Source organism: Adiantum capillus-veneris, chromosome 17 (assembly GCF_014529385.1).
Source record: "Adiantum capillus-veneris isolate H3 chromosome 17, ASM1452938v2, whole genome shotgun sequence".
NCBI classification, from domain to species: Eukaryota; Viridiplantae; Streptophyta; class Polypodiopsida; order Polypodiales; family Pteridaceae; genus Adiantum; species Adiantum capillus-veneris.
In genome coordinates, this window is record NC_140947.1 from 131,082,123 (window position 1) to 131,107,073 (window position 24,951).

The window sequence follows — 24,951 nt, forward strand, 5'->3', positions numbered from 1 at the left end:
GATAGATCTACGTCACTCCCTAGAACTGTCAAGAAGACTGAGGGAGGTGAGTAGGGTCGAGTCTGCGTATGGCCCTCTCTCTCTCTCTCTCTCTCTCTCTCTCTCTCTCTCTCTCTCTCTCTCTCTCTCTCTCTCTCTCTCTCTCTCTCTCTCTCTCTCTCTCTCTCTCTAAAACCACTATACCCCCCTCCCTTTTCCCCTCCGTTGACCATGCTCACACCCCCCCCTTCTCGCTCTCTGTCAACCACGGGCCACCCGAGCCCTTGCTCCCTCAAACTCTCTCTCATGCTCTCTCTACCAAAGCCCGAAGGCGCAGAATACGCTCTCTCTCTCTCTCTCTCTCTCTCTCTCTCTCTCTCTCTCTCTCTCACACACACACACACACACACACACACACTCATCCACCCTCACCTTCACCAAGCCTCCCCCGCTCCCCCACCCCTCCCTCTCACTCTCTCGCCCTGTGTCGAGCACCCCATGCGGGCGCAGGTGCAAACCAATTGCAGAAACTCTCTCTCTCTCTCTCTCAGGCACACACTCACCTCACCCATCCCTCACCCACTCACCCCCGCTATCACAAGGCCCATCTTTCACTCTCTCTCTCTCTGTCGCGCTCGAGGTAAGAGCAGGCCCATATGGGTGCAAGGTAAACGCACACCACACACACACACACACACACACACACACACACTTCACCCCATCTCTCTCTCTCTCTCTCTCTCTCTCTCTCACACACACACACTCACACACACCCCTCACACACACTCTCTCTCTCTCTCGCTCACGCTCTCTGCGTGGCCATTTTTGTAGTAAGCAGCACTAACTTAGAAACATATAAAAATATAAATATATATGTATATATCAACATTATTCTCGTTCCCATGCACATTGGCCGACGCACTTATCTATACACACTCACACTCGCACACTCACACATATACACACACACCTATCCACACTCACCCATAAACAGTACACGCACTCATATACGCACACTAACACTAGAAAAAAATTTAAAAAAAACCGAAGGACATCGACGACATCGACAAAAAGAGAGAAGGCGGCCAAAGCACGCGCCACCAACACCTAAACAAGCAAAGGTGCCGAAGGCATGTCCCGTCTGACCCCCGAAAGTGACGAATGCTCTACACCAATGCACCAGCTAGGCTGCCATTCACCGGCATCGCGTTCACGATGCCCTCTTCAGTAAAAACCGTAGGTTATTGTCATTTTTCCAAATCTTGTAAAAAATCCCAAACTTTGAAAATTCTCATCTCTCTAGGTGATGGTCACAAAGGCCCACCTAGAGGTTTTTCTTATAATATTTCCCAAGATAAAGCAAGGGTCAACTACCCAGGGCCCATCGCCTTGCTTTGTCTCCCGTGATTAGAGCAGATTACCCTAATCTAAAGCAGCCAACACCTATAAAAAGGCAATGAGAGGTCACTATCAGGGGGGGGGGGGCAAGTTCATCAGAGTTCAGCACTTGGTAGTATTTTGGTGGGAGGAATTGGCAACATTTTCACCACGAGAGAGGGGACTTAGTGTAGCGACTTTCTTTGGGAATTTGTACTATGTGAAGAACCTATGTCTACATCTCGACTGCACACACAGTCATGTTAGCAAGGTTCTCGTGTCGGTGAGTTGTGTCTAGAGAACGCACCAAGTAGGCTCACTATCTCTCCTTCTATCTCTCTATCACCATGATTTGCCATCTCGCCAAAAATAAGACTGCTGTAAATATTGCAAGAAAATAATTCTCCCTCACACCCCTGAGGGTTTTCATCACCTGTCTATTCTCTCTCTCTCTCTCTCTCTCTCTCTCTCTCTCTCTCTCTCTCTCTCTCTCTCTCTCTCTCTCTCTCTCTCTCTGTGTGTGTGTGTGTGTGTGTGTGTGTGTGTGTGTGTGTGTGTGTGTGTGTGTGTGTGTGTGTGTGTGTGTGTGTGTGTGTGTGTGTGTGTGTGTGTGTGTAGAGTCCATGATATTTCAAATCACCGTTGTCTGCGTCCTAGCCGCTCAAAGCTAGGTGGTGCCCCCTGTTCGCTTCACCGTCATTGGCTTGCGGCATGCATCAGCTCCCGGAATTTCAAAGGCCGTCGGGGTCTGTGTCACGCTTTGCGCTCGTCATTTGGTGCCCCCACTGAGGAGGGCTTCTTGGAAACCTTCAGTTTACAATGCTAAAAGCAATGCACCTCATCAATCATGGACGAATGGTTGAAGGAATTTTCTTACTGGAAGATGGAATAGGAGGAGACTAAAGAGGCACTAGCCGTTTTCATTGAAGTACTACTGCCAGGCTCTAGTGTCGTCGGTATTCAAGAGATAAGCTCCCCATCTCATGTTGCTCGTTCTAACCACAAATTGAGAGCATCAGGTGGGAGGCCTATGAAGTGCTATCACTCCTGTCAACCAAAACACACTGTCAATGAGTGCCAGACGAAGGCAATTAAGGGATTGAAATCGTCTACATCGACATTCCACCGCGAGGAGGTCGTCCATATCAAAGGATGAAAGAAGACAATAGGGCCTCTCTTTCCTAAGGAAATGCAATCAAAGGTATAATCTCTACTCTAAAATGGCCTAAAGGGGCTGCTTGAGCCAAAGGTAAGGAAAGGCTAAGCCAATCTGGAAACACATGACCCCAAAGGAAGAAGCGTCTGGCCAAGCGAGTGCTTCAAGTTCGGAAAGTCAAGTCGTACTCAGTTTGCCAAAGAGAAGGTCATCCGAGGCTAAGCGGCGGAAGGTCGCCTATCGATTCGCACGACGCATGCGAGTACTGCCACTCCATTTCGACAATCCTAAATGAGAAGTGGTAAGAAGGTTTCCATGCCCTAAGGAAGAGTGGTTCAGCTACTGCTCTCGCTGTTTTGGAAGACGGGTAGAGGGCCTTCCTCCTCTCCCCGTATAGCTCATCCTGAAGAAGCTCTCCACCACAGGTGAAACCCAGTGGGCTAGAGACAAGTTACAGCTGAATGGAGTGGAGTTCATGCAACACACTGACTATGGTAATTATCTGCAGCTACTGCTAACCAAAAGGCTAGGAGTAGTCAGACGCGTCACCTCGTACATGCTGAGCGACGAAGAAAAAGTAGAGCTTATGAAAAGCGAGGACCTCCTTTGGATGTGCCGACTCATCAACACCAGCATGGTAAGAGTATAAGTAAGTGCTCCACCCTCTGTGCATGATGGAAAACAGGCCAGCAACGTTCCCGTTTAGATTTCTGCAGCATATGCATGTGAATATTTATATAGATAGGAAAATCTTCTACCAACAGAAGATTGTGTATTTGTTCGGTGCTGTAGTGCTAAGATAAGTCCTTAGCTCCCCAAACCCTATCATTCTCCCCATATTGTATTACCACCACTCCTTCAATGTTTCCATCTTTATCCTGTATTAATCTATTCACCCAACCCTGTAAAAATCCGCTATGAGCCGCTACTGTCATTAATCTTATATATATATATATATATATATATATATAAAGTTTGTAATTTCCTGAGTCACTACCATGGTAAGTGTTTCTTTCTGCACGTTCAGTGGAAAGAAGGGAGAAGACGTCACCACCGACTTTTTGGACGATTTCGACATCGCTTATGTGGTTTCCAACAAGGAGGACGACGCCTCACGGCTACGAATTTGTCCTCTACTGATTAAAGTAGAGACCAAGTCTTGGTACAATGCTTTTCCCCAGGCTACCAAAAATGCATGGATGTATTATGTGTTGTCTTTGTGAAGAGGTTTGGTGGAGGCACAACCTCAGAGAAACTATGGCAGCTACTACTGACGGAATTAAAGCAGGGAGGTCTGCTAGAGTATGCCACCTACAAGTCCAAGTTTGTGGATTTGTGGGAGAGATGGGTTGCTTCACTGGAGGAAGGTGAAGGAGCACCTAATTTCCTAAAGAAGGACCGTTTCATTGCTGGCCTGTGGTCGCCACTTAAGGAGAAGGTGAAGGGAAGGTTTCCTGCAACATATGATTGCAGTAGAAGTAGCCCGCCTTAAAGACAAGAAGCTGTGCATGCAATCAAGAGTCAACGAGTCAGAGGAATCAAGCTCAGTCCAACTAACCCCAGTGACTACAATAGGCGTTTATAGAGCCCAACCACAAGAGGCATCAGAGGAGTAGCAAGACCTGGTGAGTCGCATCACTACCCAACTCGAGAGTTTATCTGTGCATTTGGTGCAACAAGGGCATGCACCTGTCAGAAATGTAGAACAAGGAAGAGGACAATGAAGGAAAAACCAAGAGTATCACTGCTATAATTGCGGGGAAGACGGCCATGGTATGTACTATTGTCCACATCCAAGAAGACAGAATTTCAATAGAGGAGGGAGACAGAATCACATCTCTCCGCCAAGGGCAAGACCACCACCACCCAGGAAACCAGGACCAATTCCACCGGTCCAAATCCTTCGACCACCTGTACAACAACCACAACCACAACCTCTTATTCCACCACTACCCCCACCACCTGCTGTAAACCAAGTAATGAGTGTTACTAGCTTGGAAGCTAAAGGGAAGGAAAAAGTAGAAGAACCAGTTCGAGAGAAGCACAAAGAGAAAGCAAAAGTAGAAGAAGTGGATGCCATGGGGGTGAATCGTGCAAGGCACAAAGAAGCCTCTCAAAAGGAAGAGAAAATTAAAGGGAAAGGCAAGTCTAGCAAGCAGGCATCTAAGCCGCGATGGAAGATAGACATCGTGGATTTTTCATTAGGTGAGTATGCTAAACCATATGAATTAGTTCAGAATGTGTTGATGAAGGGCCCGAAGATAACTTGGCCCCAATTACTCCACCTTGCACCAAGGATGAGGAGGCAATGGACAAAGATGGTAAGTACAAGAAAATCAAGACCAAGGATAGCTGGGGCTATCACTGGAAGGGATCTCGACGACATCCTACCAACCATGGACGCCCACATCAAGGGGCAACGAATCTCAAACTTCTACATAGATGGTGGCGGACAAATATGCGTCATGAGTGAAAAACATGATGCACCATCTAGGCCTAGAGATGAGTAGGCCGGCACCCTGCCAAGCCAAAATGGCAAATAACGTAAGAGTGAAATGCGTAGGCATTGTGAATGTGGTCAAAGTAAAGGCATTTAATACAGAAGTGGAGGTAGACATTTTTGTCATGCCACACAAATGGAAGGGCTACCCTATCATTCTTGGGAGACCCTGGCTCATGGCTATGGAAGCTAAGCAAGACTGGAGTACCGGAATGATTCAGATGAAGGACGCTAAAAGGAAGTCCATATTCTACGACATGAGGACTGGGAAGCAACGCAGCATGATCTTGGAGGCTTCAGAAGATGAGTCCACGAGTGACTATTCATCCATATCAGGAGAAGAGACAACAACAACTAAAGAAAGTGACAGTAGCATCGAAGTGATGGGGGTCATCCTTAAAGCCCAAAAAGATTGACACAATTTGAAGCACCCTTGACAAACCGAGAAGGACCATCACGTATGCAATCCTTTGCGGATACAAGTAGGTTACATCGGATGTTCTCCAATGAGTTAACCGATGAAGAGATGAAGGAATATGTCTTCATGCTGGGTAACTTCACTACATTGTTCATTGATGGTTATGATAAGATCATAGAAATCACAGTAGTACAACACCGCATAAAACTCAAAGAAGGAAGTAAACCCATAGTGAAAAAGCTCAGAAGACTTGGGGTAATTCAACAAGAGGCACTACTCAAAGAAGTGAGGAATTTGCTACAGGAAAGTTTCATCTACCCCGTCGAAGACTCATAATGGGTCTCTCTAGTAGTAGTCACACCAAAGAAGAATGGCAAGTGAAGAGTCTGTGTGGACTATAAACCTCTCAATGCATCCACAAAGAGGGATCACTTTTCCCTCCCATTCCAAGATGAAATTCTCAATGAAGTGGTAGGTCATGAGTGTTGCACAGTATGTGATGGCTACTCAGGATACTTTCAGATTAGCATTGCGGAAGAAGACTAGAAAAAGACAACTTTCATAACACCTTGGGGATGCTTTGCTTCAGAGTGATTCCCTTTGGCCTCACCAACGCCCCGGCCACCTTCTAGCATTATGTGACTTTTGTCTTCCAACCATACTTTGGAACGTCAATACGGGTCTTCATAGATGATTTTTGCATCTATAGTTCACGCTCCCTCCATTTGAGCAAAGTCAATGATGGCCTCACGCTGAAACCTTGGGTGGCCAGCTCAACGTGGATAAGTGTCACATTGGTTAAAGCAAAGTCACTCTCCTTGGCCATGTAATTTCAGCAAAAGGGATTGAGGCTGACCCTAGCAAGATCCAAGATTTGGTATCTTTGTCATCACCCACCATAGCTAAACAGTTGGTTTCTTTCCTTTAGGAGGTAAGATACTTAAGCAGGTTCATCCATTTGCTATCTCAAGTGGTTCTCCCTCTACAACAAGTCACCCAGAGGGATGTCTTCTCATGGAGTGAAGAAAATGAGCAACAATTTACCGAGGTGAAGCAAATCCTAGCCACGCTTCCCACCATTTCACCCCCCAAATGGGATGAGCCATTTTATGTGAACCCTAGTGTAGGAACTGATACACTCAAATCCGTACTAATGCAAAAGGACCCCCAAACTTCTTTCATGCGTCCTATCTACTTCTCTAGTCATGTCATGACCCCATCAAAAAAGGGATTCATCGTAGTAGAACACATGGTGCTCGCACTAATGTTTGCTACCACAAAGTTCCACTCTTATCTACTGCCTAGACCTTTTGTAATTATGACAATGGAGGAGGTTTTTCCGTATGTAATGCGACACATGGATGTCTCATCTAGGATCTCTAAATGGCTGGTTAGATTACAAGAGTTTGACTATGCAAGTAGAAAACTCCACCAGGGCCAGTCTAGCAAGTATTCGTACTCATCGCCACTATGAGAAGAAGCTGAAGGTCAACACAAAAGCAAAAGAAGAGACACCAATGGTAGAAAGTCCTAAGCTAGAAAGAGCTCACTCTCTTTTATTTGACGGAGCATACAAGAGAACAGTGGACCAGTATGCAGCTGGCATCGTCATTTTCAATGAGCAACAGGAAAGGGTATTCTCCATCAGGCAGCTATTACACTCCCACTCCAACAACGAAGCAGAGTATGCATCTTTAATTCTTGGGTTAAAACAATGTCCTTTGCAAGGGATTCAACGCCTAAATGTGTTTGGTGATGCTTTGCTTTTGATAAAGCAGATAAACGGCACCTGGGTTTGTAAAAATCAAGTTTTACTTGGTCAACTACGCCAAGTTAAGGACCTCTTAAGAAAGTTTGAAGCAGTGCAATTATTTCATGTCCCCATGACAAAAAATCAGGAGGCAAATGCTCTAGCCAAGGAAAGAATACAAGATGTTCCCATAGGAGCAATCAAACTAAAACTACCCCTCTTTCAAGGTAGTGATGTTATGCCTGATATCATCAGCTTTCTAGATATAGCAGAATGTCCGAAAGGGTACACTAGGGGCCAGAAACAGTGGCTGGTAAGAAAGGCTGCAAGATACCGCCTTGTAAATGACCACTTGTATTGTAGGGCAAGGATCAGATTCTCAAGCGAGTGCCAATCTCCAGTGAGATCACAGAGGTAATTTCAAGTTTCCATGATGGTGTGTGCGGCGGTCATTTTGCTTTAGATATCACCAGTAGGAAGATTCTACAGGCAGGATAATCTTGGCCTAGTCTGAACAAGGATGTACATCATTGGTGTAAAACATGCAAGACCTGTCAAGTGGCCAGTGATCGCACACTAACCTATGAGCCACAGACTCCTATCATCTCATATGTTTCGTTTGAGAAATGGGGGATAGATGCAATTGGTCCTCTACCAAGGGCACAATCCGGAAAACTAAACATTCTAGTTGGTGTAGACTACATGACCCGATGGACGGAAGCAGTAGCCACCACCCGCATTACTGCCCAAGAGGTAGCAATTTTCATATTTGAGCACATCTGTTGCCGTTTTGGAACTCCTCTTGAGATAATATCAGATAGGGGACCAGGTTTCAAAGGCGATCTAGTGGGAGAACTGATGAAAAAGTTAGGCATTACATGCCAACATTCCACACCATACTATCCACAGTGTAATGGCCTGGTAGAAAAGGTAAACGGAATGATCTACAAAATCATCACAAAGCAGGTGAACAACCACATAGGTGATTGGGATAAACATCTCATGGCCGCTCTATGGGCCTACTGAATGACGTTCCGAACATCATTAGGTTTCACCCCTTTCCATCTAGTTTACGGAAAGGACGCAATTTTACCCATTGACGTTCAGATAGCTAGCTTATGAGTCATGGCTTGCCAACTACAGTGCCCAATTGTAAATCTCCCCAACGACATCTTGGATCTGGAAAGACTCCAACTAGATAGGGAAGATGCAATCAATCACTATGCAGCACAGGCAGAGCGACAGCGGCTCACCTTCAATCAAGGGCTTAAGGAAAAGAGCCTGGAAAAAGGCATGTTAGTATTGAGATACGACAACAAATTTGACACCGGGAAGGACAAGAAATTTCAACCCCGATGGGAAGGACCATTTGTTGTAAAAAGGCACTATGACAACGGCAGCTATAAGATTATGGAAGCAGATGGGAGAATTCACAAGACTAGAGTCAATGGATGGAGGCTAAAAAGGTATTTCCTTAGGTTTGATCCAGAGTTCATGCTAGATATTCCAGAAGCGGGGGAACTCTCCAACTCCACGACTAAAGAATCAAAGGTAGGGCTATAAGCATGAATGCCTCTAGCCAGACGGGAGGGCTCATGACGGCCAATTTTTGAAACCGCGATCGCGAGAACCAAACCCCAAAAAGGGGAGAGCATATTACCAAGGGAAAACAAAAAAAAAAAAGAGAAAAGTTCTTTAACATTCACCACCTTCTAGGCTTAACCACTCGCGGGGCGCCACCAATTTGGCCACACCTCTCCATTATCGCCAGAAGAGAGAGCCCTCTCTCTTCTCCTGCTCGGCTCTGCCAACTCTCGCTCATCTCACTTACCCTGCCGCGCTGCATCACCTGGCCCAACGGGCACATAAAACAAGATACCACTGTCACACCCCCTCTGGCGGGCTGCCAGTTTTGTAAATACTCTCTCTCTCTCTCTCTCTCTCTCTCTCTCTCTCTCTCTCTCTCTCTCTCCTCTCTCTCTCTCTCTCTCTCTCTCTCTCTCTCTCTCTCTTCTCTCTCTCTCTCTCTCTCTCTCTTTCGCTCGTCCATATTCCAGCCCTAGGGGGCCACCATACTCGGCTTCACTCTCCTCCCTATACCCCCCCCCCCCTTGTTTTCTTCCCACCGGCGGACCACTGCCCTATCTTCTCCTCCCTTAATTAGCTCTCGCTCTCTTCCCCCTTTGAGTGAGCGGCCCTGCACACATAGAAGACAATATCTCTCTCTCTCTCTCTCTCTCTCTCTCTCTCTCTCTCTCTCTCTCTCTCTCTCTCTCTCTCTCTCTCTCTCTCTCTCTCTCTCTCTCTCTCTCTCTCTCTTTCTTATCCACCCTCACCTTCACCGAGCCCCCCCGCTCCCCCACCCCGCCCTCTCTCACTCTCTTGCCCTGTGTGTCGAGCAGCCCATGCAGGCACAGGCGCAAACCAGTTTGCAAGAACTCTCTCTCTCTCACGCACACAGTCACCTCACCCATCCCTCACCCACTGACCCCCGCCATCACAAGGCTCGTATTTCTCTCTCTCTCTCTCTCTCTCTCTCTCTCTCTCTCTCTCTCTCTCTCTCTCTCTCTCTCTCTCTCTCTCTCTCTCTCTCTCTCTCTCTCTCTCTCTCTCTCGCCACGCGCACGCAGTAAGAGCAGGCCCATGCGGGCACAGGGTAAACACACACCACACACACACACACACACACACACACACACACACACACCCCTCGCACACTCTCTCTCTCTCGCTCACGCTCTGCGTTGCCATTTTTGTAGTAAGTAGCGTTAAAACAAAACATATAAAAATAAAAATATATATGTATATATCAACATTATTCTCGTTCCCACGCACATTGGCCGACGCACTTATCTATACAAACTCACACTTGTGCACTCACACATATACAAACACGCCTACCCACACTCACCCATACACAGTACACGCACACATATGCGCACACTCACACCAGAAAAAAATACAAAAAAACCAAAGGACATCAACGACATCGACAAAAACAGAGAAGGCAGCCAAAGCACGCGCCGCCGACACCAAAACAAGCAAAGGTGCCGAAGGCATGCCCTGGCCGACCCCTGAAAGTGACGAATGCGCTACACCGATGCACCAACTAGGCTACCATTCACTAGCATTGCGTCCACAACGCCCTCTTCAATAAAAACCGTAGGTTATTGTCATTTTTTCCCAGTTTCAAACCAAATCTTGTAAAAACTCCCAAACTTTGTAAATTCTCATCTCTCTAGGTGATGGTCACAAAGGCCCACCTAGAGGTTTTCCTTATAATATTTCCCAAGACAAAGCAAGGGTCAACCACCCAGCGCCCACCGCCTTGCTTTGTCTCCCCTGATTAGATTACCCTAATCAAACCAGATTACCCTAATCTAAAGCTGCCAGTACCTATAAAAAGGCACTGAAAGGTCACTATTGGGAGGGGGGAGCAAGTTCATCAGAGGTCAGCACTTGGTAGTATTTTGGTGGGAGGAATTGGCAACATTTGCACCACACGAGAGGGGACTTAGTGTAGCGACTTTCTTTGGGAATTTGTACTATGTGAAGAACCTATGTCTACATCTCGACTCCAATGGTCGATGCACACACACTCATGTTAGCAAGGTTCTCGTGTCGGTGAGTCGTCTCTAGAGAACGCACCAAGTAGGCTCACTATCTCTCCCTCTATTTCTCTATCACCATGATTTTCCACCTCGCCGGAAATAAGGTTGTTGTAAATATTGCAAGAAAATAATTCTCCCTCACACCCCCGAGGGTTTTCATCACCTGTCTATTCTCTCTCTCTCTCTCTCTCTCTCTCTCTCTCTCTCTCTCTCTCTCTCTCTCTCTCTCTCTCTCTCTCTCTCTCTCTCTCTCTCTCTCTGTGTGTGTGTGTGTGTGTGTGTGTGTGTGTGTGTGTGTGTGTGTGTGTGTGTGTAGAGTCCGTGATATTTCAAATCACCGTTTTCTGTGTCCTAGCTGCTCAAAGCTTGGTGGTGCCCCCTGTTTCCTTCATCGTGACTGTCTTGCGACGTGTATCGGCTCCCGGCATTTTAGAGGCCGTCGGGCTCCGTGTTGCGCTTTGCGCTCATCAATGCCTCTTAATTCCTATTGGCTAAGTTTGGAAAGGTCCAATAGGAAGCCAACAGGTGTAATTAGCAAGAGGGGTCGACCAAGATGAGAGAGGGGGCTGATTTGTAAGCGCATTATCACTTACACACTCACAGAAGCTCATGCACTTACACACTCACAGACTCTCATGTGTGAAGCAAGAAGACTCTATCTCTCTCTCTCTCTCTCCTTCTCAAGCTTTAATGGAAATCTCATTATCTACTCCAAGGTTGTGAGAAGGGAGGCCTACACCAACAACTCTTGGCTTTGTGATGCAAATCCAACCAAGAGCCAAGCCTCGATGCATGCTCATCTCCTCTACCATGCTAGTTACTAAGCTATGATAAACTTTTATGATTGATTATGTGAGGAGATATATTTCTTTCTCATAAGACTACTGCTTCTTCCTCTCAATCTACTCTCATACCCCGCTAGCTCTCACCATCTTTGAAGGTGTGTGAAGTCTTGGGTCTAAGACCATGAGGGAATTGATGTTGTGCTTTTGAAGTGTTTTGATTAGTGCTTGAAGCTTCCATCTTCATTGCACTAGCTAGTTATTGAAGGAACACAAAGGATTGTATTGTAAAGTGTCTCTCTTGACGGGGGAAACCTATAATACAACGCCTTTAGGAGGGGGGACCGGCTCCATGTAAATCCGGTCCTCAACTGTTGTCAATAGCTTATTTTCTCTCTCTTTTGAAGTATTGTTCATGCATGTCTAACTAGGTGTTATGCTTTCTGTTGCTCTGTCCACCAAGCACTCTTGTTATGCTCATTAGGAATCTATTCTAATGAAATGCTCACTATGTTGATGTTATTTTCCGCTACACACAAGTTACTAGGCCATTAAATGTTACATTGGTATCAAAGCATAAGGTTTCTCTTTTCTTGCTCAAGAAGGGAGGTCCTCAAGCTAGCTATAAATGGTTGTTATTATTTATTGCAATTGAGTAAGTAGAATAAAGATTTTTCAGCCTTGCAGTGTGCTGCCTTCGTGCAGATAATGGGCATCACCGTCGAGAGCTATGGTCTTAATAGTGGAGTCCTTTGGGGCTTGCCTACAACTTAGCCACTATTGAGCTATTAGAGGCTTGATAGGAGCCGGCACTATTTTGGTGTCGAAAGACCCTTTCTTCTATTCCTTGCAATTAATGGTAAAGAGGAGTAGCAACTAGGGCTTGAACTACAACTAAGAAAGTTAACACCTAAAAGTTGTTAGAATGGCTGAAAATAGTAAAGAGAGTGAAATTAATGTTGATAGATTTGATTTTTCTAATGAGCAGGCCACTAATGATGCTCCTATTCTTGTTTATTTATTACCTTGTTTCTGGGCTTCAGTAGGCCATGGGCAATCCATCCCTCCAAAGTGAAGTGCAACGGTAGCTACGTGCTCATGGGATTTTCCAAGCTCCCCACCATGAAGAGAGAGTACCTAGGAAGCCTCCTTGTGAGACTTCCAAAAGAGGCCTCTCCCCAATTCCGGAAGAAGAAAAGGATCCATATGAAGGGCTCAAAAAATTTCTTCTTGATGACGCATCTCCTTCTCAAAGGAGAACTCAAGAGCCCCCACCAAAGGAATGAGAAAGAAGTGAGTCTCTTGCAACCTCCGTGGAGAGTACTCCACGAAGACGGTAGGCAAAACGCTCTCTATCACCTCTTAAACGGAGAAGACCATCGCACACTCCTCCACACCCTAATTCAAAGAGGGATGACAGAAAACAAGAGAAGAAAAAGGCGAGAAAGAGGTCACTCTCTTCTCCATCTTCTTCATCCTCTTCCTCTTATGAAGAAAGTGATGGTGCAGACAAAGAGGATCAAGGCAAGAAAAAGGAGAGAAAGAGGTCTACCTCTTCTCCATCTTCCTCAAAGTCTTCATCTTTTAAAGAAAGTGATGGTGCAACCTGTGAACCATTAAAAAGAAGAGGCCATAGGAAATCCTATGCTGCATGCAAGAGATTGTCCAAGCTCAATAAGTTCAAAGATGGAGGAAAGAGCATATCTTTCCTTACCTACGATGGCACCTTTGGTGCTACGGACAAAGTCTTGGCCTTTATCCAACAATTCGATGCGGCGTTTGGAGATGAGGGCTTTCTAAGCTACACCATGTAGCTATGCATTTTCAAAAGTCCGCCAGGCAATGGTGGTCTAGTCTACGGGAAAACGGTGAAGCTCCATGAACATGGAAACCTTTAAACGCTTTCATTATGAAGCAGTTTTTGGCCACTAATTGAAAAGACAACGTAATCTCCGAATGGCGAAGCTTGAAGCTCTCTCCGTACGAATCCAATCACAAATATGTAGACAAGTTTTGGTGCTTACATCTCAAAGCCATTGTCTTCAAAAAGATTGATTTTGGAGAGCAGAAACAACAATTTTGTGCGGGCTTCACTGAGGAAATGGCAGAGTATGTCAACTCCCAAAGGTACGCACCATATCGGCGGTTATACACCATACTATGGTGGATTTTTAAATTAATTTCCAAATAGGGGATCAGAGAAATCTTAAGCCCACCAAAAAAAAGGGTTCCAATGAGCATAAAAGGAAGGACAATGTTCAAAAGTCTCCTAAGGGCAATTCCAATAACAACAAAGCTAAGAAGAAGGGATTTTACAAAGTCAAAAACAAACTCTCTCCTGAAGAGCTTGAGCGTTATCGCAAGGATAACCGTTGTTTCAAGTGCGGCGAGCAAGGGCATGTGTACCGCGTTTGTCCCCAAAAGAACACCCGCCATGAGCAGCCTAGAGCTACCTTGGTCAAAATCCAAGAAGAGGAAGCTCACCACACAGAATCTCCTCTATGCCATGCTTGGGGAAAGGTAAGAGAACATGATGCTTTTATTCTCTTTGACCTTGGTTCTACTCACAATTTCATATCCATTGAGTTGCCCACCAAGCTAGGCATCCAAGCCTATGAGATGGGAGATGTCCTACCCCCAGATGGTGCTTTCAAGGGGCAAGAAGCTTCAGTCACTCCCTTAATCGGGGAATTGAGGCTCCATGTCCAAAGCTATGTGGACAAAGAGGACTTCTTTATCTCTCCTCTCAAGCATGAGGATGTAATCCTAGGGGCACCATGTTTTGATCGCATGACTGCCAATGTCAAATTCCCTAAAAGGAAAATGTACTTTAAGTGCAGGGAAAAAGATATGTACATAGATGCCAAAGAGATGGGTAACACCATATCTATTGTACATACGCAAGATTTCAATAAGTCAATAAAGAGCTCTATTTACCTTTACATGAATTTTGTTAAAGATTATCAAAATGAACCTAATGCTTTAGCAAAAGAAAATATAAATAATCACAAGGAATTAGAGTTATCCAATTTTCTCAAGGGATTTCAAGATGTCTTTATTGACGACATTCCTTGTGAACTACCTCCTAAACGAGGCAATGATGACCATGCAATGAACTCCTTCCAGGAAGTTCACCGCCTAATAAACCTCCTTATAGAGTTTCTCAAGCTAAACAAGAGGAGATTATGCGACAAGTGCATGAGTTAGTTGAGAAGGGCATGGTTAGTCCTACCTCATCTCCATTTTTCTCATTTGTGTTATTAGTGCAAAAGAAAGATGACACATTTCGTATGTGTGTCAACTATAGAGAACTAAATACGATCACTATCAAGAATAGGTTTCCCATTCCACGGGTAGAAGACCTATTTGATAAGCTACAAGGGTCGACCTACTTCAGTAGCATTGACCTGAAAAGTGGATACAATCAAATAAGGATAATTGATCAAGCCATTGTAAAGACCGTTTCCTCTGGCAAATGTCATAATAACTAATATCTAATTCTCCTAAATGATTTTCTCATGTTAAATTGATCATTTAATATAGGGAAGTGCCAGGGGAGAAAAAGCTAGAATACTGGTTAAGCTGGCAGACCGGCCATAGTAGGGATCCAAAGGAGGGAAAATGGGGATCCAAAGGGGGGGCCATCTACAAAAGAGCAATGTGCAACAATTGGCTCCAAATACCTTAGGGTTCTGCCCATTAAGACTTTAAAAATGCTAAGGTTCCAAAATTCAAAGATAAGTCCAAGTGGTCAAGCTTAGTGGAATTGGATGCTTTGTGAGTGTACAAAAAGTCTTCAAGTGGTCCTAGATTGATGGGGGCGAGCTCTTTTAGTAGGGGATGAGAAAGAAACACACACACACACACACACACACATGCAAGCCCCTTTACACAAAGGGAATAAGGGACACATGCCAGCTCCCTAGCCCAGTTGCCCCCAAGGTGCACTCAAATCCTACTGAATGGCCATAGAGGTGGACTAATGAGAAGTAGGCGAGAGTACTTTTAGTTTAATTCATTTAAAAACACTTGATAAAAGAACGAATAATAATTAAGCTCTCTAAAAGACTATTGGACAGTCTCCCAAGGGGTCCAATGAGCATTCATCAGCCCAATGGCTTGCCTGATTCCTATTCGCCAGAAGAGAAAGGGGTCCAATGAGAGTTTATCTGCATTATTTAATTACCTAAAGCTCTCACAAAATGGGAAAGTGGGACACATGTCACAAGGCTATCATGTCACAAGGTTATCATGTATGCCTCTTAATTCATATTGGCTAAGCTTGGAAAGGTCTAATGGGAAGCCAATAGGTGGAATTAGCAAGAGGGGTCGACCAAGATTAGAGAGGGGGATGATTTGTAAGGGCATTATCACATACACACTCACAAAAACTCATGTGTGAAGCAAGAAGAATCTCTCTCTCCTTCTCAAGATTTAATGGAAAGCTCATCATCTACTCCAAGCTTGTGATAAGGGAGGCCTACACCAACAACCCTTGGCTTTGTGATGCAAATCCAACCAAGAGACAAGCTTCAGTGCATGCTCATCGCCTCTACCATGATAATTACTAAGCTATGCTAAGATTTTATGAGTGATTATGTGAGGAGTATATTTCTTTCTCGTAAGACTACTCCTTCTTCCTCTCAATCTACTCTCATACCCCGCTAGCTCTCACCATCTTCGAACGTGTGTGAGGTCTTGGGCCTGACACCGTGAGGGAATTGATGTTGTGCTTTATAAGTTTTTTGCTTAGTGATTGAAGCTTCCATCTTCATTGCACTGGCTAGTTTTTGAAGGAACACAAAGAATTGTATTGTAAAATGTGTCTCTTGATGGGGGAAACCTATAATACAAAGCCTTCTGGATCCATGTAAATCCGGTCCTCAACTGTTGTCAATAGCTTCATTTCTCTCTCTTTTGAAGTATTGTTCATGCCTATCTAACTAGGTGTTATGCTTTTTATTGCTCTCTCCACCCAAGCACTCTTGTTATGCTCATTAGGAATCTATTCTAATGAAATGCTCACTATGTTCATGTTATCTTCTGCTACACACAAGTTACTATGCCATTAAATGTTACATTGGTATCATAGCACAAGGTTTCTCTTTTCTTGCTCAAGAAGGGAGGTCCTCAAGCTAGCTATAAATGGTTGTTATTATTAATTGCAATTGAGTGAGTAGAATGGGGATTTTTCAGCCTTGCAGTGCGCCTGCCTTTGTGCAGATAACAGGGCATCACCGTCGAGAGCTATGGGCTATCCCCGTCGAGAGCTATGGGCTTAATAGTGGAATCCTTCGGGGATTGCCTATGGCTTAATCACTATTGAGCTATTAGAAGCTTGATAGGAGCCTATATTGCTTTTGTGTTGAAAGAGCCTCTCTTCTATTCCTTTCAACTTATGGTATTTGAGCCACGGGTACATTAGCTTGAGTGCTTTTCCAAAGGGGTAAAGAGGAGTAGCAACTAGGGCTTGAAGTGCCAAAGTACACCTAAAAAGGTTTACACCTGAAAATTGTTAGAATGCCTGACAATAGTAAAGAGACTGAAATTAATGTTGATAGCTTTGATTTTGCTAATGAGCAGGCTACTAATGATGCCCCTATGCTTGTTAACTACCTTGTTTCTAGGCTTTAGCAGGCCATGGGCAATCCATCCCTCCAAAGTGAAGTACAACGGTACCTATGTGCTCATGGGATTCTCCAAGCTCCCCACCATGAAGAGAGAGTACCTACACTCCAAGAGGTACTTCACATTAGCGACGCTCGCAGTGCGACGCTCAAAAGTGAAAATTCACGGTGTCGCTATGGGTATCACTAGTATATTTGTAACATAGCGACGCCCATAGAGACGTCGACAGAGGTAAAGAATAAACCGAGAGTGCCTAAAAACTCGGATCTCATATCTAAGGTTTTGGTGCTCAAGCAAAGAGGTAACCCGCGCTCTCCCTCTCTCTCTCTCGTTATAAGGTTTTTACCCTCATTATGAGTAGTGACGAGGATGTGGGGCCGTCCAACTGAAACACCTATCTCTCAAAAACGAGGATCTTATGTCCTTGTAATCAATGCAAGCATATTGTGCGACGGACAAGACGCGTTTCTTTGTTTGCATCACGTTCGCAAATTTGGCGAGTTCGATCCATCTATTATAGATCGAGTTGTTTCCAATTATAACTCGTCGGACTCTAACGTTGGCCCACAGGCAGCAATCTTGCAACCCAATAGACGTGTTCGCAGGCGCTTTGGTCAACCAGCATATGTGAAGCCACAAGATGTAGCCTCTAACAGCTCAGGGGATGGTCATGCAGACCACATTCCCAACGAGGCAATGTTTGAGCCCGAGATCGATAAAATGATTGAGACGATCATGGATTTAAAAAGGCTTATCTATGATGATATGAAAAGTTAAGCCGATACGCCGTTGTATGATGGAGCACGTGTGTCTAGATTGAAGGCGCTCATGGTTCTTCTCAACATGCAGACAAATTTTGGATGGAGTGACACTAGCGTCACATCGCTTTTTAGGTGATCTATTACAATGTGTTTACTTTAATAAAAAACTCTAGATGTATAATGATCTGATAGATCTTTACACAATTGTACCGCATTTTATCGCTGTGTAGATTGCTCAAAGAACACATGCTGATAATGTGATGCCAAATTCCAGAGAGGAAGAAAGAAAGATCTTGCAAAACTTGGGGATGGATTACAATTCGATCCACGCATGTCCTAACGACTGCATTCTTTTCAGAGGGGAATACATAGACATGGAGAAGTGTCCGAAATGTGATTCCGAGAGACATCGAGTAGATCTCCACGGATGAAAAATTCCACAAAAGGCTTTGCGACATTTTCCTCTGGTTCCTTGCATCAAGAATTTCTTTGAATGTAAGTCCATGGATGCCCTAGCATCATGGCATGAGGAGAATAAATCTTTGGATGGTGTGCTATGAATTCCTGCAGATTGTGCAGCCTGGAAACATTAAGATGAAACATGGTCGGATTTTGCGAGGGAAGCTCGAAATTTGCACCTAGGCCTGGCTATGGATGGCATAAATCCATTTGATCAAAGATCAACATCTTACAGTGTATGGCCCGTCGTCATCATCAACTACAACATTCTTGCATTGTTGACTACGAAGAAGGGGCACCTATGGCTAAGCTTGATTGTGCCGGGGCGGTATAAAGTGAAGAATATGGATGTGTATCTTCGTCCACTATTTGAAGAGCTACAACAATTGTGGATTGGCATAGAAGTGGTGGATATGAGCCGACACACAGGTCGAGGGAATGCTTTGATCAGAGGCATTCTAATGTGGACCATGCATAACTATCCCGGACTAATAGAATGCTCAGGTGATTTACACTTAAACTCAAACACTGTAAATCTTGGTTTTTCTCAAGTATGTGTCAGGTATGTTCATAGTGGAATATATCATAGTGGGAATTGTGTAACAAATTCGTGTATGGACTTTAATATCATTGATGCACGTGTTTTGCAGTTTATTTTACCGGTGGCCATTGAGAGATGTTTGTCTCTTAACTTCCGTAACACAATCTACAAACTTGCGAAGTTGGTGCAATGGATCTCACAAAAGGAGATCAACATAGACTCCATACCATTCGCCAAACTAAACGTTGCAGAGGTTGTGTACATGTTTGAGAAACACTTTCCTACTACCATGCTAACCATTCAGGTGCATCTTCTTGTTCACATAGTTGATGGCGTTGAAATAGCTGGCACAGTACATTTCATATGGATGTTCTTTTTAGAACGTTTCATGAAAACGCTCAATGGATATGTGCGTCAAAAGTCATGTCTAGAGGGTAGCATGGCAAAGGGTTGGCTGGTATCAGAGTCCCTAGTTTACATTACACCCTATAGCGAACCATAGATGACGAACACATATCTGGGATTGTCATGTGCAATCTCGATGTTGAGAAGAAGATGATGGAAGATCTAGAGGCTAAAATCAACCGATTTTGCATGCTTCACAATCTAGTGATGCAAAAGTGGATTTCAAAATATGAGGATGCAAAGCAAGAGCGACAAAGGACATGAATCGAGTGGAGACGGGGAAGACGACCATCGATGCACTATCCGACGGGTCTGGAGAGCCTACCATCATTCATGAGCTTAAGATGGTTGCACAACCAATTGAAAAGCACACAACTGTGCGGTGAAGAAGTGACTGAGGAGGAGTGGGAGTACTCTCGGGTTGCACGACCAAGGTAAGTTTGCAATGTACGACTAGTGGCTTTCTAGATGTTTGAACAACCACTCATAATCTTTGTTGGTTGTAGTATAAGTCATACATAGCAGCATGGTGTAAAGGTCAACATTTTAAGGTGGAACGGATTGACAAAAAGCGTTTCACTCAAGACATGGCAAAATTTGAACAGTCTAGTCAACGACGGTCCTCTGATGCAGATCCTATGGTGGCAGAACTCACTTACTTCGGCACACTACAAGAGATTTTGAGGATCGATTATAGAGGATTTTTTGTTGACTTGCTCGACGTGCAATGGTTCAAGATAATCACGAAGGACATCTGTTTAAACGGAGAGCTCTATATAGATATAGGAAGTTATGTTGAGCTTTGTGAGGATGAGAGAGAGACCTATTAAGCCATAAATATTGTACTTGAACAACTTTTCTCCGTTTTATAATATATATTGTATTCACGTGGCTTTTTGTCCATTCTAGTCTATATGCATCATTGCATCATTGTATTTGATGGTCTTTGCGTCCACTCCAGGTACGTATACTCTAGGTATGTTCTCACAAGCAGGGATGACGAGCACTCCAAGTGCGATGGAGACTGAAGCTGAAATTGTGAAGGTCTGCTCAGAGATGTTGCTCGTCCCACCACTAGATCTAGTTGATCTGGTGAAAGAGACACTAAGAAGCACTACTACTACTTCTTAGCGTCTCTTTCACCCGACCAATTAGATTTAGTGGTGGGGCAAGCAACATCTTGAGTAGACCTTCGCGATGCAGCTTCAGTCTCCATCGCACCTAGAGCACAATGCTTTTATAAATTCGCAGAAATTCAACGAAATCTCTCTACACAGGAATCCCTCCCCCTTTATGAGTCCTCTCTCTCTCTCTCTCTCTCTCTCTCTCTCTCTCTCTCTCTCTCTCTCTCTCTCTCTCTCTCTACTTGTCCATGTTTTCTTCTCCATTCATTCAATATTCATATTAAATGTTCGTGTGTTTAATGCAGGTATGGATGATGATGTGTTTCTTTATTCTTTGTCACCCAGCAGAGACAGTGGTACATGGACTGTCATCGCTATGGAGCACCATCGCGCGTTCCTAATCTTTTAGCGTCTCCCTCCATTTCGGAGCATTCAACACGCTCTGAAGCTTCGGTGTCGATGAGACGATCTTCACACTCGTCTAGGCACCAATGCTCTAGTGGTGGCAACGGTGGTTGTTTTGGGGATGTCGCCCCCGATGCCTCGACACCGCCTCATGTTTGACGAGGCTCTTTACCCTCTCCTTCTTTGCCCGCCCCCACACCAGCCACGGCATCGCCATCTACGCCAGGTTTTGCGCGGCTGACGGCCGTTCCTAGCAACTACACACCACTATCTACTCCTCCAGGAGTCACTCTAGTCGACACTCCTCCCTTCGGGGCCCAGACTCATTGGAGACACCTGACATCCGTACCCCCATCAACACGCCGCTAGAGACCCCTGCCAAGACACCCAGGTTCACGCAACCGGCGAGAGGGCTTGCCTTACTCCGTTGACTTCAGGGGCGGCATCATCTTGGATGATGAAGGCAAGAAGGTGATCTCGCGCATGCACGGTCTTTGCTCTCAGGTGTTTAGACACTACATACTAAACACCTGGAGTGAAGTACCAAGTGATTTAAAATATAGAGTCATCAACATGCTGCATGATGAGTTTCCTGTTTCAACACGGGATAACCGCTTCAATGAAGACCTGATGAAGGTTCGAATGCGTGAACACTGGGTGAACGCATGGAATGGTGGCTCAAATAACTGTGTCCATGGACACCTACTATCAAAAACTTTGGCCTACAATTAGACATGAATTCACATAAAATTTCTATCATGATATATGTCAATGGATAGCTCTTAAAGAATAAAATGTAGAAGTGCAATCACTTATAAATTTTATTTACTTTGTATTCTTTTTTCCACAAGATTGTTTTTGTGATATGCTATCTAATAGCTTAAATATCATTCCACCTATTCATGCTTCCACCCTACTACAAGCACAAGCGTTCCGAAGTGCAAAAATCAATTAATCATGGGTGGAACAGACCAGATTGGCTGGCCAAAGAACATTGGAAGAATGCAAAGAAAGCAATGTGCAAGAATCTCGACAAGTGGAAGCAAAAAAAGGAGGCATCCGAAGCGCGAGTAGAGGCAGGGAGCTCGCACCACTTGGGGAGCGGCAGGTGGGCATCATTTGAGGCCGATTTTGTAAGTGTTTTTGCATTCCTCTTTAGATTTGATAGTTTAGGGTTTAAGGGTTTTTATATTCTAAAATAATAGATTCTTTGTATGTTTTGACAGTGGTCGATAACAAGATGTGACCCCACACCGTACGAGCGTGAGTACGTAGGCAGGAAGGGCTTAAATGCCCTGATGGACATTCTGAGTTCTTGCGGTGGCATGATTAGTATTAGGGTTTACTCTTTTCTATTTGTTGTATTGTTTTATAAATTATATGTTTATACTTACAGAAAGCTGTCTTATTGTTTTTTTTTCCAGAATCCGACAGATACGCCGCTTGGACGCGATGAGACATCTGATTAGACGACATCAGTTTAGTCGTAGCTAGATAGCATTAGTTTCCTTTTGTCATAGCATATGTATCATGAGATGACGTTTATACGTCTTTTTGTAACTATTGGAAAACCATGTATATATTTTCAATAATGACAATGGTGTTGTAACTATTATATTTGCAAAGTTTAACAATCAAGTGATTTTGCCTATGATGTGTACAATTGTCATTGATTTACTTTCATCAATTTACTTTTGTCATTTTATCTTATTCTACAAACAATACTATGGATGATGGATTTAATGGTTATATTGTCTTGTGGGTGACTACTTTGGGTCTATATCTAAGCTTGCACTTTCTTTCAAAGGTGAATCTGGGCTTATCTTGGATTCATTTAGGTTTAGTTTATTATTGAAACATTCAATATGTTTGATGGGTGAATGCCCTACCACCAATTTTGTTTTCTCTCGAGCGTCGCTATATAAGGCTCTATAGCGTCGCTATGAACGTCGCTATAGGTGGCCTGGAAACGTTGCTATAATTGTCGCTATAAGTGTCGCTATATAGTGATGCATATAGAGACGGTTATAGCGACACACATAGCGATGTTCTCGCATTGACCCTGTTAGCGACGGTCTTAGTGACGTTGGGGAGTATAAAAACCCAATGTATTTTCGTTGCTAACAGCGTCACAAGTGCACGCAACCTCTTGTAGTGCTAGAAAACCTGCTTATGAGACTTCAAAAAGAGGCCTCTCTCCAATTTGGGAAGAAGAAGAGGATCCATACGAAGGGCTCAAAAATTTGCTTCTTGATAAGGCATCTCCTTCTCAAAGGAGAACTCAAGAGCCCCCACCGAAGGAACGAGAAAGAAGTGAGTCTCCTACCACTTCGGCGGAGATGGCTCCACAAAGACGGCGGGAAAAACGCTCTCCATCACCTCCTAAATGGAGAAGACCATCGCACACTTCGCCACACCCTAATTCAAAGAGGGATGACAAAAAACAAGAGAAGAAAAAGGCAAGAAAGAGGTCACCCTCTTCTCCATCTTCTTCATCCTCTTCGTCTTAAGAAGAAAGTTATGGTGCAGACAAAGAGGATCAAGGCAAGAAAAAGGCGCGAAAGAGGTCACCATCTTCTCCATCTTTCTCAAATTCTTCATCTTCTGAAGAAAGGGATGGTGCAACTTTTGAACCATCAAAAAGAAGAGTCCATAGGAAATCATATGCCGCGTGGAAGAGATCGTCCAAGCTCAAGAAGTTCAAAGAGGGAGGAAAGAGCATCTCTTTCCTTACCTACGATAGAACCTTTGGTGCTACGGACAAAGTATGGCCTTTATCCAACAATTCAATGCGGCATTTGGAGACGAGGGCTTCACAAAGTCCTCTAAGCTATGCCATGTAGCTATGCATTTTCAAAAGTCCTCCAGGCAATGGTGGTCTAGCCTACGTACAAACGGTGAAGCTCCACGAACATGGAAAGCTTTAAGAGCTTCCATTATGAAGCAGTTTTTGGCCATCGATGCCAAAGACAAAGTACTCACCGAATGGCGACGCCTGAAGCTCTATCCCTACGAATCCATTCACAAATATGTAGACAAGTTTGGGACTTTCATCTCAAATCCACTTTCTTCAAAAAGATGGATTTTCAAGAGCAAAAATAAGAATTTTGTGCGGGCTTAACTGAGGAAATGGCAGAGTATGTCAACTACCAAAGGCCACGCACCATATCGGCGGTTATACACCATATTATGGTGGTTTCTCAAATCAATTTCCAAATAGGGGATAAGAGAAATCTTCAGCCCACGAAAAACGAGGGTTTCGAGGAAGGACAATGTTCAAAAGTCTCCTAAGGGCAATTCCAATAACAACAAAGCTAAGAAGAAGGGATTTTACAAAGTCAAAAACAAACTCTCTCCTGAAGAGCTTGAGCGTTATCGCAAGGATAACCGTTGTTTCAAGTGCGGCGAGCAAGGGCATGTGTACCGCGTTTGTCCCCAAAAGAACACCCGCCATGAGCAGCCTAGAGCTACCTTGGTCAAAATCCAAGAAGAGGAAGCTCACCACACAGAATCTCCTCTATGCCATGCTTGGGGAAAGGTAAGAGAACATGATGCTTTTATTCTCTTTGACCTTGGTTCTACTCACAATTTCATATCCATTGAGTTGGCCACCAAGCTAGGCATCCAAGCCTATGAGATGGGAGATGTCCTACCCCCAGATGGTGCTTTCAAGGGGCAAGAAGCTTCAGTCACTCCCTTAATCGGGGAATTGAGGCTCCATGTCCAAAGCTATGTGGACAAAGAGGACTTCTTTATCTCTCCTCTCAAGCACGAGGATGTAATCCTAGGGGCACCATGGTTTGATTGCATGGCTGCCAATGTTAAATTCCTTGGTAGGAAAATCTACTTTAAGTATAGGGAAAAAGAGATGCCAAAGGGATGGGTAACACCATACCCATTGTATATAGGCAAGCTTTCTATAACTCAATAAAGAGCTCTATTTCCATGTACATGATTTTTGTTAAAGATTCTCAAAATTAACCTAATGCTTTAGCAAAAGAAAATATAAATGATCACAAGGAATTAGAGTTATCCAATTTTCTCAAGGGGTTTCA